The sequence below is a fragment of the Cricetulus griseus genome, chromosome 3 (assembly GCF_003668045.3).
Source record: "Cricetulus griseus strain 17A/GY chromosome 3, alternate assembly CriGri-PICRH-1.0, whole genome shotgun sequence".
NCBI lineage: Eukaryota > Metazoa > Chordata > Mammalia > Rodentia > Cricetidae > Cricetulus > Cricetulus griseus.
The window spans coordinates 207,269,520-207,282,734 of record NC_048596.1 but is presented as its reverse complement, the minus strand read 5'-3'; the positions used below and the strand labels follow the sequence as shown (position 1 = coordinate 207,282,734).

Genomic DNA, 13,215 nt, shown 5'->3' with positions numbered 1-13,215 from the left:
AGTAGGAAATGGAGTTGTATCATAATCTGTACCCTCAAAGGCTTATTAATATGGATCAAGTGCAAGAAAATCATCTGGTAGAGCCCAGGGGAGTGGACCATCTCTAATGTTCCTCTCTGTGTGCATTGTCCTGAAATACCCTTCACTATATTCCCAAGAAACACGCTACCCAGCTACACACACAGTGAATCTAAGACACTTCCTCTCATCCAAAAGACATCAAGATCCACTCTCATCAGGGGAAAGATACTGTTGGGTAGGAAAAACTAAGGTACTTCCATACATGGATTTTAAAAATAAATACGATACGCTGTAAAAATGTTATTTGTGTTAAAAATGGCAAATCAGTGGCTTACACCTAAAAACAGAGAAGTCGGTGCTTTTCAGCCTTTCAGCCCACACTCAACTCTTCTCTAAACAGATGAAAGTTGGTTTTCAAGAGAACTCACAGCTACCTGGGAATGCAAAGTCTTTCTTTTCAAAAGATCCAAGGAGTGGCTGGGAAAGCTAAGGCTGCATCGAGCTGAATAAAGAATAAGGTGCTGTTTCAACTCCATTAGGCAGTGAGGATGCTCTCTGCACAGGGCACTCAAGTTTGGGCTTCCAGTTTGAATGAGAGCGGTCCACTACACTAGATGTCTCTGTATTAAAACCAGCCATCTCACTACATGCAAATCGTGTCATGAAAATCCAAGGTAAGAAACATTTGTGTTATGCATGCCTATTGGGGCCTTTAATCCCACCACTCCGGAGGCAGTTTGAGTTTGAGGACAGAGACCTGTCTCAAAGTGGGGGTTGAATAAAATTCTCTCCAGGCACTAACAAGCAGTCTTTCCAGTTCCTTTAAATGAATAACTTGTCAAGAAGAAACAAAGCCAACATGCCAACTTCACCTTCACACATTCTGAATTGTGCTAACATTTTTTTACAATAATTAAGACTATGACAAAATAAAAGTCTTGTGGTTGCTAATTAGGTAAGCATTATATATGCAGACCATGGACCTAAAACTTGACCCTAAAAAAATGGTCTACCAAAATACCTTCTTTATTTACTTTGTAATGCTTCTCAATGGTTAGCTTAATTCACTTGGTGCTCTTTATTTGATCCTTTGTATGTATATGATGTGTGTGTAGATGTGGCTGTGTACCATAGTGCATGTTAGAGACCAAATTTGGGTGTCGACTCTGGCCTTCCACCTTGTTTGAGACAAAGTCTCTTGCTGTTATTTAAAACTATGTAAGCTTTGTTACTTCACCCTCAAGCTTCCAGAACCCACCTGCCTCCTACTCCCAGTTAGCCATAGAAACACTGGGATTACAGATACATACTACTGCAGCAAGCTTTACATGGGTTCTGGGGGGTTCAAATCCAAGTCCTCAGCCTTGCCTGGAAACCACTTTACCCACTAAACCAACTCCCCAATCTTTTTCTTCAAAAGAAACTTATTATAGCATTTTCTCTTAAGTAAGAACATGCTGAGGAGGCAAGAATGGCTACTTTCCAATTCATGCCTGTGAGGAAATCACACAGGAAAATAGATCAATTCTTGCTCCTTAGGATGTGATCTATGGAGAGTCCCCGATGGTCTCTCACAAGGTCCACAAGCTACTTTCACTGGGAATTTAACACTAGCAAAGAAAAGAGTAGATTCTGGTTACCTGCAGTCAAATCTGTAACAAGGGGAAGCAGTGTAGATCCATATACGAGGCATGCATGTATGAAAAAAAAATCAATGAATTCCAGTAATTTGTATAACAGAAAATATATACCATTGTATATTGGTGTAGAAACCATTATGATGATAAACACTAGGATTACCAATAAGTGAAAATTGTGGCAGTAATATCAATAGTTAGTACTTATCATTGTTGCATAAGTCTATACAAAGTATGGGAGCCATGGCTGCACTAGTTTCCAACCCACTGATCCGCAGACTAGCCTGGGATAGATAATCTGGCTGATGAAGTGGCTGTACCTTCCCTCGGGCTCCACATATGTTGCTTAATGAACCTGTGTGCTTCATAAAAGAGGACATCCTTCCCAACAAGAGGAAGGTGGTCCTCTGATCAAAGGCAGATGAGTGATTAGCCTCCTTCCCGCAGAGCCCAACAAACTCCCCAGGCTGTGCAAGTGCTTGTCAACACTCTTCAGATAGCATCCTCTCATAATGCTTACTATCATGTATGCTTGGGAAATGAACACTTCACACAATTACAGCTATACAGAGCCACAAAGCCTACTGACTAAAACAGCAAAGACTTGGAATGAGTTCAGGGAAGCATCAAAATAGTAATTAGAAGAGTAATGCAAACATAGAGGTCTCCCAGATGCTTTTTTCCCCCACCACAGAGAACAGTCATCAAGCAGCTACACGCCTGAAAACCTTACTCTGCTATGGAAACAAACTGAAAATTGGAAACATGATGCACTCAAATGCAGTGTACATCTCCCTGAAAGCTACTGGAAGAAAAGTACACCCAACTTGAGACTTGATTTTCCACAATGAAATTCACCAACAAGGGGAAAAGTCGTCACATGTGGCTTTGGGGTTAGTTTGGTTTATTTTTCTTTCTTTTTTTAATGTTTTATTTTTGACATGGTCTCACTATGTAACCCTTGCTAGTCTGGGTTTTTTGGTTTTTTTTTTTTTTTTTTTTTGAGACAGGATCTTGAAATGTAGCCCAGGTTAGCCTCAAAATCATGCTCTTCCTGTCTCAGCTCTAGCACATCTGACCAGTCCTTGAGGGCTGTCTCTTCACTGCTGTGAAGAGACACCATGACCACAGTAATTCTTCTAAAGGAAAACATGTAATTGGGGCTGGCTTATAGTTTAGAGGTTTAGTCCCTTATCATGGCAGGATGCAGGGAGTCCTGCAGGCAGACATGGTGTTAGAGAAGTAGCTGAGAGTGCTACATCTTGATCTGCAGGCAACAGGAAGTAAAATGTTTCACACTTGGGGTAGTTTAAGCACGTATGAGTGAGACCTGAAGGCCTGCCCCCACAGTGACATACTTCCTCCAACAAGGCCACACCTACTCCAACAGAGCAACACCTCCTAATAGTGCCACTCCCTAGAGGCTAGGCATTCAAACACATGAGTCGATGGGGCCATATGCATTCAAACTATCACACATAGCATTTTCATGACTAGCAGAACAAATAATGTCTATTTTCATGATTTCAAATGGCTGCTTTTAGTGAGGAAGCTCACAATGTGTCCAGTATCCCCAATAAATTGAATCTACCACTTTAAGGATAAAAGCATTATGATTTTGGTGATGGAAATAAATTTAATAAGATTTCCTAACTGGACTCATGTATGATATATAACCTATACATTAGCTAGCCAGTACTCCTCAAAAAGGACATACACTGCTGAGGGAAAGCAATAATGGTGGTAAAGGAGATCAGGAATGGTTCAAAACAGAATAAAACACAAGGTAGACAACAACGCTGTGAACAGTGGTAAAATGACAATAAACGGTTTCATAGCAGAGAAGTCAAGGCAGGAAACCGAAGCATCCGGTCACATCCACACTCAAGAGCTGAGAAACAATGCAATTTCTCTATTATGGTTCAAAGCCCAAACTCAGGGAATGGCACCATCCACAATGGGTAGCTCTTAAGTTTCAATTATCATAATCATGACTATCCTACAACCACAGACATGCCCACAAGCCAATCTACCTGACCAAGATAATTCCCCATTAAGAATCAGATCCAAGGTGAGTCAGGTTGTACCAGGCTGACAATTCTGACAACTGAAACTCACCACCATCCCAAGTTTTGGACACTACAAATGCTGTTGCATACTTAGGAGATTCAGAGTAGAGAGTTACTATATTGCATTAGATGCAACAGAAAACAGAAATATGACTCACAAAATTGTCATATTTTCTGTGATGCTAAGGTTTGAGACCAAGTCCACAGTATCTCTGAAGTGTGTCTGTAGAAAATATTGGAATGCTATAATAAGCTTGGCCTAATAGAAACATACAGCATTATGCCTATTGCTAAAAGCATACACTATATGTATTGAAACTGAACATAAAACCATGTGAATTCAGCTTTCTGACCACAAAGTCAGTAACAGAAAGACAACTGGGAAAAGCCTTATTTATTTTTTTAAGTTCTAAATGACCTATTTAAAATAATCCTAAATGACCTAAAAACTTAATGAAAACAAACTGGAGCCTGGTAAAATGGCTCAGTCAGTAAGTACTTACTATGAAAGCCTGACCACCTGTTTCATCACAAGAACACACAGCTAGGGGGTGGAGAGAGAACCAACTCTCAAACACTGTACACACACACATACACACACGTGCACACATACACACAAAAATATAATAAAATAAGAACAGAAAGATTAAGAACTGCAGAAACTGACAAAATTGAGCTGGGATCAAAAGAGTAAAAATAGTTACCAGATCAAAACCATCAAACCAGAAGACATAGACATCAAGTAGAGCTAGTATGTGCAATTCTAGCCATAAAAGTTTGTAATTTTTGATAAAATTGACTCAGGCCCTCTCTCTCTCTCTCCCTCTCTCTCCCTCTCTCTCTCCCTCTCTCTCCCTCTCTCTCTCCCTCTCTCTTCCTCTCTCTCTCCCTCTCTCTCTCTCTCTCTCTTCCTGGGTCAAACTGACCCAGGAAGAAATAGAAAGCAATAATAGTCTTAAAATCTTCAAGCTGAATAATACAGAAAGTCTTATAAAAAGATTTCCAGGTCTAGTAGCCTATCAGGAAGATTCTATCCAAGGAAAGGTAACTTCAATCTATCACAAGCCTTTCCACAAAAAAAAAAAAAAGAAGAAGAAAGAATCATCAATGTTGTGCAATGGGTTTTTTAAAGAGAGAACTGGTCATGCAGAGTGGTGTCATGGCTAGCACTGCTGAGGCAAAGATCTTAAGTCCAGCTTGTCCTGTAAATGGAGAGCTTGGGGAATTTTTTTTTTTTTTTGTCTTCTGTTTTGTTTTGTTTTAGAAGAAGCATTTGCCAGGAGTAGTGGCAAATGACTTTTAACCCAGCCCCAGAAGCAGGCAGATCTCTGAGTTCAAGGCCAACCTTGTCTACATAAAGATTTTGAGGCAGCCAGAACTACAAAGTGAGATCCTGTATCAAAAGAAAATAAGTAAATAATAAACTCCACAGCAAAGAATATAAAAAGGAAATCATAAACTAAACCTACCCCTGAATACAGACCTTAAAACAAAATATAAGCAAACCAAATTCACAGCATTAAAAAGAGTAATAAAGTGTGACAAATTTGAGTTTCTCCCTAAGAAACAATCTGGTTTAACCATTAAAAACTAATTAATTTCTTATAAACTAATCATATGCTCATTAAGATGTATAAACAAACCCCTGATAAAATCAAAGGCTAATAATTATTTAATTGCAAGGAGGAAATGTCATTTGCAAACTAGGACTAAAAGGAAATCCTTTTACCATAAAAAAGAATATGCAGGCCTTTTGGTTTGCAGCTCAGAAGAGGACGGCTCTGGTCATATATCAGCCACCTCTGACCCTCACCAGCAGGGAAGGTAAGGACTGACAGCAGAAGTTGTCCTTTAATCCCTACATGCAGAGATCAAAGTTGGATTCCTGAGGTTGGTGTCCATCTGTCCTAACCCCCAAGATTGGCTCCCTGAGCCTGTCCAGTACTTGTAAACATATCGACAACACAAAATGGACTAATTGGATCTTTAAAATAAAAATGTTCAGATGAATCTTTTGTTTGTTTGGTTGGTTGGTTTTCAAGACAGCTTTGGAGCCGGTCCTAGAACTTGCTCTGTAGATCAGACTAGCCTCAACCTCACAGAGATCCATCTGGCTCTGCCTCATGAGTGCTGGGATTAAAGGTGTGTGCCACCACCGCCTGGCTTGAATCTTTTTTAAAGGCTGATGACACTGCCAAGACAACTAGGGGTTGGAAGGGCTGAAGATTATAGTATGATTGTCCATTCTGAACAGGCAGACCCAGGCTGATGGGTGCCTTTGTCTCTGCTATGCTCACTAAAGACCATGGGGAGTCAAATAGAGAGAAGCATCAACTGTTGATTAGACTGTCATTGGGGATTGTTATCCAGAGCACTTGTGGAACCATTCAAGAGCCTGGGCTCTGTGGGTTGCAATGTTAATGGCACTACCTTCTTGACAAAAGAGGAGAAGGCAATGATCACACCATCACCATTTCACACTGTGAAGAAGGTCTCAGATACTGACATTGCCAGCAAAGGGAAAGGGCCACTCTTCTGAAGTCAAAATGGAACAACGGGGTAACTGTGGAGAAAATCAATTTAGAAACATACCTCATACCTTACACAAAACACCACACTCTAAATTATTAAATCCAACAGATACATGAGAAAAAGACTAACTTGACCATTATGCTGTTAAGGAAACATTTGATGAATAAGATACAGAGACCGTAATCCTGAAGGAAAGCAGTGTTCAACAGCACGGAAATTAGGAACTCTGGGGCATGGAGTAGGGAAGGGCAGTACACACAGTGAAAAGGCAAACCACAGAATACATAATGGATGGTGGCATTTCAAAGAATCTAATTAAGGATGAGTTGCCATTGAAGATAAATTTAATTTGGGTTTAGTGGGAATGTAATTACGCAGTGGGCTCCATGGAATAGTGCAGTCTATGTTTAACTTATTGTTAGAGAAAGCGTGTTGAGGATGACTACAGCAGCCAAGTGCTGGCTAAGTTAGCCTCCTCCTCCCCCTCTAAGGATGCAGGTCCAGAGAGAGTACCAGTATACAGCCCTGTTCTACTGCTTCCAGGACAGGAAGCCTGAGCCAGCCCAGGGCACCAGCCAGTTGGTAATACTCCCTAGAGCTGTAAAACTGTGGGCTAAACAGTCTGTTCTCATTCTGATCTGTCACATTGGGTGAGGAAGATGCTATAATATTCCACTGGTCATTTTTTTCGTTATTGAGAACCATGGAACACAGACCTTGCTAGAATTTCTGTGGGAAAATGAATGTGCTTTGTACTAGAACTACCAGTTTTTAAAAATATGTTTATCATTAATGTTGCTTTGTTTTTCTCTTTTCATAAGAAATAAACAAAGAGAGGCTGGAGAGATGGCTCAACTGTTAAGAGCTCTTCCAGAGGACTCACACTCAGCTTCCAGCCCCCATCAGGCTGCTCACAACCATCTTTTACACAAGGAGATTTGGTGCTTTTTTTCTAGCCTCCTTGGACACATGTACGAATGCATGCACGAGCACACACACACAGTCATGTATACACACAAATACACATAGTCATGTATATGCACATATGCACACAATCATGTATACATATATGCATACACTCAAAAATAAATCTTAAGAAAAGGAAGCATGTAACGAGACTATCAGAAAGTAGACAGCTAGGGCTTGGGAGATGGCTCAGAGTGAAAGCACTCACCAGGTAAGCCTGATGACCTGAGTTCGAATCCCCATAATCTGTGTAAAAAAAAAAAAAGCCAGATACAGTAGTACAGTCTCTGAGATTCCAGGAGATAGGAGGGACAGACAGAGGAATTGCCAGAGCCTTGAGAGCCAGTTGCCTTGGAGTGGTCAACAAGAGATCCTGCCTCAGACAGGGTAGAAGATGAAGACTGACCAGAGGTTGTCATCTCACCACACACACCCACATGTACACACACACACACACACACACACACACACACACACACACACACATACATACATACACAAATAACAGCCAAGAAAACAGTATAGAAGAGAAAACATTATAAAAGTGTGACTGGTAGTTAATTATAAGATATACCCCCCTCAATTATAAATACCTTTTTACGCCTGTATTTTAAAATGCTTATTACTTATATCTACTTTTTGATATTTATAAATTATATGATTTTTTTTTCTCAACAGAAGACTAACTTTCAGCCTATAGAAATAAATATGGTTCAGTCCCATTTGGAGAGTTCAAGAGTTAACAAAATTCTACCACACTGCAAAGGACTACTGAGGAAAACCATAAAAAACAGTCTGATGTGAAGCAGCAGTTTTTACCAGATCCCCCATCTTCGGTATGGTGAAAAAGTGGGTATTTTCAAGGTCTCCAATTTCCTACTGGAGGTGGCAGTCACATGGACGTTGGTGTTATTAGCACTTTTAAAACTATAAAGGCTTTACATTCGTTTCTGTACAAGCATATTTCATATTATATTTATACAAATAATATTTAATGAAATTACAAAATTAAAACAAACATTCAGCAAAGGCATGATTCTATAAGATTTTTTTAAAGTATGCTCTATTAAAGGAATAAAATAGTAAGATGAATTCTAGCTGAAGATAGGCATAGCCAGCCCATGACTTAACAATTCTAACACTTCTATTCACATTAACTGTATTTGAATGAGTATGTAATGAATGGTAAGATCTCACTCCTAAGGAAGGAGTTGACAGACATACAAAGGGAAGAACTAAAACTATCTGCTTACTAATTTAGAAGTGGAAACATAAATAAGCAAGTGTTTACATTAGCTTTTTTTTTTTTTTTTACAACCACAACTGACCTACACAGGAATATTCGTATGGCCTTGTGGGTATTAGACATGGGTAAGTAAATACTTATCCAGTCAACTGAGGGGGTCTAAAGTCACTGTGGTGGTTAGAAACCCCCAAAGGGAGAGGCACTATTAGGTGTGGCCTTGTTAGAGGGAGACTTTGAGGTCTCATATATGGTCAAGCCACACCCAGTGTTTCAGATCACTTCTGTTGCTTGCAAGTCAAAATGTAGGCATCTCAGCTCTGTCTCCAGCACCATTTCTGCCTGCACACCACCATGTTGCTCCATGATGGTAAATGAACTAACTAAACCTCAGAAAATATAAGCCACCCCAATTAATTGTTTTTCCTTTATAAAAGTTGCATGGTCATGCTGTCTCTTCACAGCAATGGAAACCTTAACTAAGACAGTCACACTTCAGAGGCAGTAAGCAAAACACCTCCCCTCATCTCCATTTCTAATCTTATTTCCCCTGAAAAGAAATCAGTCTCCTTGGAGAAATGGCTACTTGAGGAATAGGGCAGGAAACACTCAAGAAGAGCTGGTGCCCCTTGGCTACCAAAGTAAGAAAGAGCTAGAAAACCAGTAAGCCCACATTGATGGAGGCTTTCAAAGGACTGACTGAAGAACTTCCAACAGGTAAAGCTAGACTGTGGTAACAACATAAGACAGTGCTGGATTCTAACCCCAAACATAAGCCAAACAGACACTAGTCAATGCCAACAATGAACATGTGAATAAATGGAGGGAGAAAAAGACTAGAATCCAAGAAACTTACACAGATATTTCACCCTAAATGGGGGAACAGAATGTACCTCTGGTTAAGTGTGATCTTCTCATGAGATGCCCATGGTTAGGAAAAGGAGAGGAACTTGAGAGTGGAGAAACTGAGAGCCAGATGAATGTGAGCCTCAGCCGTCTCTGTCCAAGTGACAGCAGCAGCTTTCCTACAATTGCATACGACAGCATTTACCTCTATTACTGACTCCCCAAATCAGGTAACTCCATTCCCTTTGTGAGAAAAACAATAGACAAATTCAAACACAGAGAACCTTACAATATACCTGACGACTATCCCTCAACGTCACTAAGGACGATAGTCAAAACAAGCCTCAGAAAGCATCAAACCCAACAGCAGCTGCACGAGTCACAAACTCGCATGTAGCATGCTGCTGTAATTGACAGCCTGGAACCAAAGACAGAGGGGGCATGAGGGAAGAGCTAGGGACACAGGGATGGATTCAGAGTCAGTGTGTCTGTATCAATTCACTGACAAAAAGGAGTTTGGCAAATGAGTGCAGGAGGTACGCTGCAACTTTGCACTACCTTTGTAATTCTAAACTTACTATAAAAATTGGATTATTAAAATTTTTAAGATGCAATCAACAGGTCATTATAATCCAGAAAGAGAACCAAGAATGTACATGGCACTCATATATGGTAATGGAAAAGCTACAAACCAATGTGGAAAGCATGGAATCTGGGGGTCATTAATTCTAAGATGGTTGACAATCTGTGCGAGAAAAGAAGGTTAGATCTCTGCCTCACTCTTCATTGGAACTGCAGTCAGATCAAAATTGTGCAAAAACAAATCTTTACATTTATTCAAAGAAACCTGGGAGAATATATATGCTCTTGGTCAAGTGGAGACGTACTTAAGCTGAAGGGGGAAAAGCAATACCAAGATGTGCTTACATGATTTTCAACTCTGTAAAAGAAATGGGACTGTTTAAGGGGGGAGAAAAAAAAAAAAAAGACAAGTGGCCAACTAGAAGAAATGGCCAAAGGAATTAACATATAAAATGTAAAATGAGAAATTCTGCAAACCAATTAGAACATGGTAAGAAAACACAATAATGGAGAACGGGTTTGAGTAAACATATCCCAGACAGGAAAGTGCATTTAATGTTTTTCCTATCCAATGACAGCAACTACAAAGACTGACAGCACTGACAAGAATGTGGAGGCTGGGGGCTCTACTGCACCCAAACATGGCTAACTGGCTTAACAAGTCTGGAGGTCAACTTGACAGCATCTTCAAATGTGTGCATCTCTCCTGCTCATATTTACAAAAGGAGCAAAGATGGGAATTCCCTTTAGAGCACTGTGGGCCATGACATCGTGAAGTCATGTGAAACAGCGTGAGCCCACAGATGTTGCAGGTGTGCAGGACAGATGTGTGAATGAACATCATGACACACTTTATACATTCATACACTCCCTGCAAATAGCTCTCCAAGACAGCGTTCGCTGTACACAGCTACAGAACAGGGCTGGGATGTAGCTCAGAGATAGAATACTGGTCTAGCATGCACAGGGTTCTAGGAGGAGTCCCAAGCACTGCAAGAAGAAAAACAGAATAAAACAATCTGCAGCACATAATAAAATCTGTGATGTTATTGTTTGTTTTAAGAAGTCAAACATATGTTTTTCTGGTGCCATTAACCAAACCCTGATCCTCACACATGCTAACCATGAGCTCGACAACTGAGGTATGTGAACTGTTGAATGCACACACAACTCTTGAATACTTATCAAGCTGAGAAAGAAAGTGAGACTGAGGAGACAGGAACGTTTTCATGTTGATTTACGAAATTCACTTTGTTTTTTTCCTTAGTGGAATAAGCAGAAAGAGGAAGGTGGATGACTGCTAAGAGTTTCTCACAAAAAAAGGCTTTCTGAGGCTGAGGAAATAGATCAGAGAGTAAAACGCTTCCTGTGTAAGCACAAAGACCTGAGTTTGAATCCCTAACGCCTGCATAAAAAGCTAGACACGGTGCATCTGTGACTATGTGATCCCAACATTGTGTGTGTGTGCATGCACATATATGTGTACATGGGTGTGAGAGCATGAATGTGGCAGGGAAATAAGATAGATAAGGCTTGCTTGCTAGATGCCCAACAGCCTAGCCCCATCTTTGGTGAGAGACCCTACTTAAAAGGAATAGGACACAGAGTGATAGAGCAGGCTACCCACATCTTTCTCTGGTCTCCATGTGTGCATAAGGGCACACACCAAAACACACATTTGGATACCACAGATACACACAGCATTTTCCCAACTAACTACAGGCACCTAAAGTCAGGCACCTTTCTTATGTGATGTGGGCCCCGAACCATCAGTAAAGCTATAACCTTAATCTCTTGGAGACTCAATAGCAAGATAACATCAACAATGTTGCTAAGCAACATAACATTAGTAAACACAGCTTAAACTGCACCTGTACAAGAGGTCTAAGAAGGACTCTAAGCATCGAACACACACACACACACACACACACACACACACCACTGTGGCTTCCCTGAGCGTACTGGGCTGGGAACAGGCATGTCTTCCAAGCCTGATGCAAATCTTTGGGCACACAGATTCAAAAACACCAGAAAGCAGGTGTCATAGGTCAGTACATTTCTGCTCTCTATGACATGGCTGTGTAAAAAAAGCTCTTTGAAAATTTCATTCTATCCACACTACTTTCTGTGACCAATAGCTCTCAGTTATAAATGCTTGTTTTCAATAGCCTTTGAGTTATACACTATTAGCAATACTTTACTATCAATTAAGCTAACCCAATTTTGGTGAGTAGCAAAGTATAAAATACACTACACAACCACAGTATGCTTATGGCTAGAAAATAATTACCCCATCATTACAAAAAGTTCAGTTATCCATTTTACATAGTACAATAAAACATGGAACTATATAAAAAAATTAACATCCTAAGAGAGAAAAAAACTAAAGCTTAGCAGAATTTAACAAAAAAAAAAAAAAGAAATTAAATTTCCTCACAACAAAAATAATCCACAGTTCAAGTCACTGGGAGGGGAAGTCACTGTAGATGGGCAGAGATCAGCCAGACTGCACTTGTGGAACATAAGCACTAAGTGTGCTTAAACTGGAAATATTGGCATCTGCCAGGACAGCAACTGGAAAGGATAAATGCAGTGCTCATGGCTGAAATGGCTGGGGTGGAGACGGTTACCTCAGCTGGCAAGAGTCATGTGGGCCCTGAAATCAGGACACCACGCCATTGTGACACAGAGGACATTGCTTTCAATCACATTATAGGGTCCCTTCTTTTAAGGAGTCTTAAAACTTCAAGGTGTGGCCTGGGCATGGTGTTACTCTCAATACTCCTGGCCCTTGTGAGGCTGAAGCAGGAAGACTGTGCATAAAGGCTATTCTAGGATACAGAGCAAAACCCTGTCCTCAAATCAAGACAAACACAAAGAAAACACACAGCCTACTTCCCAACTGCACTCTTTCTTTTCTTTCTCTTTTGTGCTGAAGATTAAATCCAGTGCTCACACACCCTACTGGATTTCAGCCCTAGTCCCTCTCCCTTATTCTGAACAGTTCTAAAAAGCATCCAGGAATCCATTTGTAAACAGTGCTGACAGCAAGGAAGCTGACAACTGCTAAATTGGGTCAGAAAGGTGATTTTATATACATGATGATGTGTGTTTTGTTTCTACGAAATATTTATTCTAGAGACCTCTGAATCTTACAAGTGATGGGATTTCTTGAGTGTTCAGATGTCACTGTTGTTTTTAACATTTACTTATTTATGGTGAGTGAGGGTCACTACTGTGCATGGTAAGAGTGTGAAGGTCAAAGAATAACTTTCAGAAGAAGATCTCTTTCTACTATGTGGGTCCCAGGGATTGAACT

At 40.3% G+C, this 13,215-nt stretch overlaps 1 protein-coding gene across 1 annotated transcript in view; it reads right to left on the bottom strand.

The window, feature by feature from the left end:
- Positions 1-13,215, bottom strand: part of Mpp7 (membrane palmitoylated protein 7) — a 144,383-nt gene that overhangs the window by 130,493 nt on the left and 675 nt on the right. The window lies entirely within an intron of this gene.